Source organism: Callithrix jacchus, chromosome 18, assembly GCF_049354715.1.
Source record: "Callithrix jacchus isolate 240 chromosome 18, calJac240_pri, whole genome shotgun sequence".
Classification (NCBI taxonomy): domain Eukaryota; kingdom Metazoa; phylum Chordata; class Mammalia; order Primates; family Cebidae; genus Callithrix; species Callithrix jacchus.
In genome coordinates this window covers 48,386,759-48,393,056 of record NC_133519.1, presented here as the reverse complement: position 1 = coordinate 48,393,056, position 6,298 = coordinate 48,386,759, and the positions used below count along the sequence as shown (strand labels likewise).

General features: G+C 35.8%; 1 pseudogene; it reads right to left on the bottom strand.

Moving 5' to 3' along the window:
* Window positions 1-2,096: 2,096 nt before the first annotated feature.
* LOC100390831 (ribosomal protein L6 pseudogene) lies at window positions 2,097-3,040 on the bottom strand (annotated as a pseudogene).
* Between the last annotated feature and the right edge of the window lie 3,258 nt (window positions 3,041-6,298).

Below are 6,298 nucleotides of genomic sequence, written 5' to 3'. Positions count from 1 at the left end.
CAGTGTAAGCAGTTTCAGAGCTGTAGACATTAACACACTGTAGAAAAGTTCATCTTTATCAGTTAAAAAGAAGAAAAGTTTAACATCAATTTTATTTAAGAATTTGTTTGCAATTCTAGTAAGTGTTATCCTTTAACCTAAAGATAAAAAAGAAATTTACAAGGATGATCATGGCATGTACACTGTTGTCATATATGTAATGCTGAAGCTTCTTCTTTATTTAGCATTCTATTTTGGTTCAGTATTTGCCTCAGCATCATAAATAAATGCTTATCTTTCTTTATAAAAACTCAAGCCCAGGTGGGATGCAATGGTTCATAAACCAGTTCTGTCTGCATAGTGGAGACTGTCAATCACAGAAAAGGGTGATTTATTTATCTGTCCAGGAAAAGGAATATATTGTTATTAACATTAGTAAATCATACCATACATACTCTGCAGATATTTAACTTATACCACCCATAAGATGCTGCTCTCCCCTGCTTGAGACGCACTTTCTTTAGGAATCCAAAGAAATACTGTGTGAAATAGCAGAGACAACAGCCAATATTTCAGCACCTTCTGTCAGGGCAAATGTAGCAACACGAAACTGCTTTTGACCTAGTGTTTAATGAATAGCCTCTTTCTTCAACCCACTATGTTGATTTGTAGCATAGGTTTTATACACAAACATAGCAATGAACACTACCATAATGTGGTATTCTAGGGACAACATTAGTTATTTAATCTTTCCCCAAAGTAGAGCATCTATTATTATCTTCCTATTGAAAGTCATAAAGAGCCGTTTTGAAAGCTGCAGACACATCAGTATGTCATAATGTGCCACAGAGGCAAATTCCTTTTTTGTTATTAGGAATATCTCTTAGCAATAAGTTAGCTTCACTCATTCTTCAAGACAATCATTGAGTAATTCATCACATATTTATTAATAGACTTATACTGCTAGCTTCTCCAGAGATGCCGGGAATAAAATTGTGAGAAAAAGTATGTTGTCCTCATGGAGCATAGAGCTGGTGTGGAAACAGGCATTGATGAGTTAGTCAACAGAATTCACGTGCCATAAAAGGCTTGAAAGCACGTAATTGGATATAGCAGAAGACTTCATTAGAAAACTTATGCTGTCAATTGGTGGACGAGTAGAAAATATCGATGAGGAAAATGCACAAAACACGTCTCTAATATTTTAACACATATTAGACACATAGTCTCTAATATTTTAACTCATAAGGTAAACATTGTGGTAGATAAGAGGACATAAGAGAATGAATTCCTGGTTCTTCCTATGTCATCAAGGAACATATGTCTAATAATGCAAGATCATCACAAAATAAATATGTGTTAAGTAGTTCACTTTGTTTTTCATGTTTATATCTTTGTATTAATATTTAGCATTAATTTTACTGCAAAACAGGAGTATGCAAAGCTGCAAGAAATTCTCAACTTTTAAGATGCCATAAAGAAGTAAAAGTTTATGGCATTTGACTTCAGAGAGTATAGGTTACACAAGGGCATATTTGCATATCTTCATGATTGAAATATTCTAATGACACCAATATTACACTAAGTCTTTTCTAAAGGGTGAAAATAGCAAATATTCATGTATTAATTGAGAGCTGAAACTTGTCTGTATAATATTTTTTTCATAAATACATTTTCTTATACATAACATGCAGCATAGTACCCCTTATTTGCTCTCCCATGGAGAAGCTTATAAAAATAGATATATGCCTGAATGATGAAATGTAAATGATATTTCTCAGTATCTCAAAACAGTTTTTAATCAGAATTAATAATGTGGATGTTGTTATAGATATGTCCTCTATATTAAGTTTATCTGCAATTTTATTTGTATGTGTTGGTAAATAATATTTAGCTACTCTTTACTGAAAAGTCATTTTTCTAAATTTTTAGGTTGCTGTTCTTGACTGAGGAGAACTGGGAGGATATAACATGCTAAAAGATACTCCATAGCCAGGTAAATTATTTCAATCAATCTGGAAATAAATGGGTAACATGTTATAACCTGACATACTACATTTTTATGCATTCTTACATCCTACATTTAATTATTTACAAGAATTTTCTTTGACCTTTTTTTTTTTTTTTTTTTTTTTTAGGCAATCAGTTATTTAATTAGATTATTAGGACATTTAAAACACCAATTTGTGACGATAAATTCCATTTGTCAGGGCAAACACAGATCGCAGGTAGCCCTGGAGCTGAGGAATAGCTTTGATTTTTGGTAGAACTTGTGAGCCCACAGCTTTCTGATCAATCTTGCGCTGCTCTGTTATCTCGTATTTCTCTTTTTCTGTGTCGAAGATCTCACCTTCCTGGTGTCTGGGCTTCCGCAGCTTCTTCGTCTTAAAATAAGCATCAGTAAGATGTTTTGGGATTTTTACATTGCTGATATCAATTTTGGTTGAGGTGGCAATGACAAATTTCTGGTGTGTTCTTCGCAGAGGAACTCGATTGAGGACCAGAGGTCCAGTCACAAGTAACAAGCCACTAGCCAGCTGCTTCAGGAAAACCACCCTCTTGCCCCTGTGGCGACCAGTGAGGATGATCAGAATGGTACCGGGGGTAATGCTGGCTCGCAGTTTTCTCACGTGCTGACTAAAGGGTTTTTTGCCGTGGCTCAACAGCTTTCGAGGCACATCTTCAGTAGGATAATACCTAGGCATTTTGCGAAGTTTAACCACCCGGGTGCCGCCGTTTTTGTCACCACCAACTGGTTTTGTAACAGTTGCAAGAACCTTCTCTTTCTTTTTCTTTTCAACCTTGGATTTAGCCGCTGAGTACTTCCTCTTGTACAAGGCTTTTCTGGAATACATGGCAGATCGGGAATACCTGCCAATTCCTCTGACAAGAACAGGATTGCGGCTGCAATGGTGCTTCCCCTTCTTGGGCTTTTTTTTAGCCTTGAGGCTAGCCTTTTTCACTTTGCTACCAGCATCAGCCTTCTTGGCTTCAGGTTTCTTCTCTTTAGTATCCAGCTTCTCAACTTTTTCACCGGCCATCTTGCAAGATGGGAAAGAGCTCTTTGACCTTTTTTTTACCTAAAACAATAAAATTTTCACAATAGATATGCCTGTTCACATTGGATAGATTTATTTTTTAAAGCAAGACTGAAAGATTAAGTAGTGTACCCAAATTATGGTGCTTGCAAATAGTTTAGGTAATTTTTTTAAATAAAAATTCCATAAAATGAATTTCTGAGGCTTATGGATGAAGGGCCACTGCAAGATATGAAATCCAGTGTGATCGCCTCTAAAACTGTGACAATTATAGTAGAGAAGGGAAAGGCTCTTAAGCCAATAAGCCCTTTTGAAATGTACATAATACAAAGTACTTCTATTTATTACTTTGGAAGATATGATTATGTCACACAAGACTAAGGAAAACATAAAGCAAAATGTCTCCTTCGTAATAGTTATGATGAATGTGCATTTAGATGATTTGAGATTTTCCACTTTCCTGTGGAGTTACTTATAAAACATTATGATGCATTATAAAAGATTACTTCTCTATTTCTCTTTGTGATACCTGTGATCATATTGTACTTACCTCTCTGCTGCTAATTTCAAAACTCACATTTTCTGAGATAGGAGATCATTTGCTAGATATAAATTATTTCATTAGTACCAACAGATAGATTGGCATATACCTAATATCCTCTCAGCTACACAAAACCTCTCATTTTCTTCAACATGCACTTTACATCAAGGCAGCTCTGGCCATGTCTTCTAGACATTACTATTGAGTAAGCACAGTGGTGGAACTTGCTATAAAAATGACAGCAGTACTGTGACCTATGCTCAAATTGTTCTTAGTCCATGGATTCAGTCAGTGAACTGGAACAGCTTGAGAGTTGAAAGTCTTGTTTCTGTTGACAAGCTTTTCAGCTTGATGTCTCAGATACACAGTATTTACCAGCCTACTGTTTTAGACATGAATGCCTCAATCGAGCAAAAAATCGTGACTCAACTCTTCAGGTAAAAGTTTGAAACCTTCTTTAAATAAAATAAATTACGCATCTCAAGTGATATAAATTGCCTAAAGAAAACCGGAAAATATGCTCCATCATGAGCAGCTATTTCGCTTCATAATAGGATTCTTATAGAAATTCTGTGAGCTTGAAACTAGAAGCAATACAGGCAGTGTTAAATGGGGAAAAAAAACTAAAGGTATTATGCAAGCCCTTAGGGGAGCATTCATCAAGCAATTTTCACATCTGGAAATTCATATTTATTGTTTGTTTTTATTCCTTGATTATTTCAATGCTTTAGCTTTCTCTGTGTGTACAGACGTATAAATCAATATGCATTATTAAATAAGTAGTAGCTAGCTGTCTGTGCCACACAGTTTAAAACTTTATGGGCCGGGCGCGGTGGCTCAAGCCTGTAATCCCAGCACTTTGGGAGGCCGAGGCGGGTGGATCACGAGGTCAAGAGATTGAGACCATCCTGGTCAACATGGTGAAACCCCGTCTCTACTAAAAATACAAAAAATTAGCTGGGCATGGTGGCGCGGGCCTGTAATCCCAGCTGCTCGGGAGGCTGAGGCAGGAGAATTGCCTGAACCCAGGAGGCGGAGGTTGCGGTGAGCCGAGATCGGGCCATTGCACTCCAGCCTGGGTAACAAGAGCGAAACTCCGTCTCAAAAAAAAAAAAAAAAAAAAACACTTTATGGAAATCATAATTATTATTGTTATGGTTTCTTTGCCTTCCCTGTTAAACTGATAAGACAACACATTAGTGATTGGACTTTCTCTTTTTTTTTTTTTTGATCCTTAAGAATAAAATGTTATTTTAAATGTTTATGTTTTTACTCACTAAATGAACTCTTTTGAAAATTCAATTTGTTCTTAGATTTGGAGAGGGAGTCCTCTAATTGCCTAGAAGGAAGACTATGTTTTTATAAATATGAAATGGTATACAAATTATTGGTAAAAACTGATAGATTCTGTTGAGTTTCATTCAACACGTCAATTAGTAGCAATTTCAGAAGAAAAAATAATTTTCTCTTGGGCTTCTCTAAAATAATATTAGTGTCTGTATTCCATATCGTAGCGCTTAACACTGCTTTAAGTTCAAAATAGGCTTAATATATTAGTAAAGAAGTCAAAAGCTAGAATAATTACACTATTTACTCAATCTCACAGGTTATTAATAAAAATGGAGTAAAGCTGAGTATTGACACCTTTTGTATGTATTTTGAGGTATTCCAAACTGTCCCACTAGGGAATTTCTGAAAATTACGTAACATGGGCCTGTTGAGATTTTTTGTGAATCATGGAGGACATGAAGTTGTTCTACTCAGCTTGGGTGTAACTGGATCTTTGCATGTTTTATGTAGTAATTTAATTCATTCTGTTGATATTTAATGAAGGTTAGTGAAAATGGACTTTGGACAGAAAATAAATTTCTGTAAGGAAGGAAAATTTATAGAGAAGAACTGTATGCATTTATTCTGAAAATCTATTGATATGGCCAATATTATAACATGATAGGCCAAAACTTGTACTAGCATTCCATTACAGATTTTGACTTTAACAAAAATGTTACCATACCTATCAAATGTTGTCACTTTATTAACTGAAAGATGGTATTACTAACATTTCTTTCCATACGAAAAAACTAAAAGTATTATGCAATACCCATGCTACATAGACTCCCACTTTTTCTTTATTATTATTATTATTATTATTATTATTTTGAGACAGAGTCTTTCCTTGCTGCCAGGCACCAGGCTGGAGTGCAGTGGCTTGATCTTGGCTCACTGCAACCTCCACCTCCTGGGTTCAAGCAATTCTCCTACCTCAGCCTCCCAAGTAGTTGGGACTACAGGTGCGCACCACCATGCCCAGTTAATTTTTAAATTTTAGTAGAGACAGGGTTTCATTATGTTGCCAGAACGGTCTTGATCTCTTGACCTCGTGATCTGCCTGCCTTGGCCACCCAAAGTCTGGGATTACAGGTATGAGCCACCACGCCAGGCCTGACTCCCACTTTTTCTTAACCCATCAAACACATGGTTTAAAATTGTTTCTATCAAATAAACAAAAATGAAACAAACAATCTAAAATAAAAATATTTTTAAAACGTTCTCTTTTCAGATCATGTCGGTCTACTTTTCATTGTTGTAAGCTGTTATTGCTAATTTTAAATGTTAACTTGACTGCATTAAAGAATGCATAGAAAAATGGTAAAGCATTACTTCTGGGTGTTTCCAGAAGAAATTGGTGTGTGAGTCGTAGGACTGGCTGCAGAAGACCTCGGAATTGTTAGGCACCATC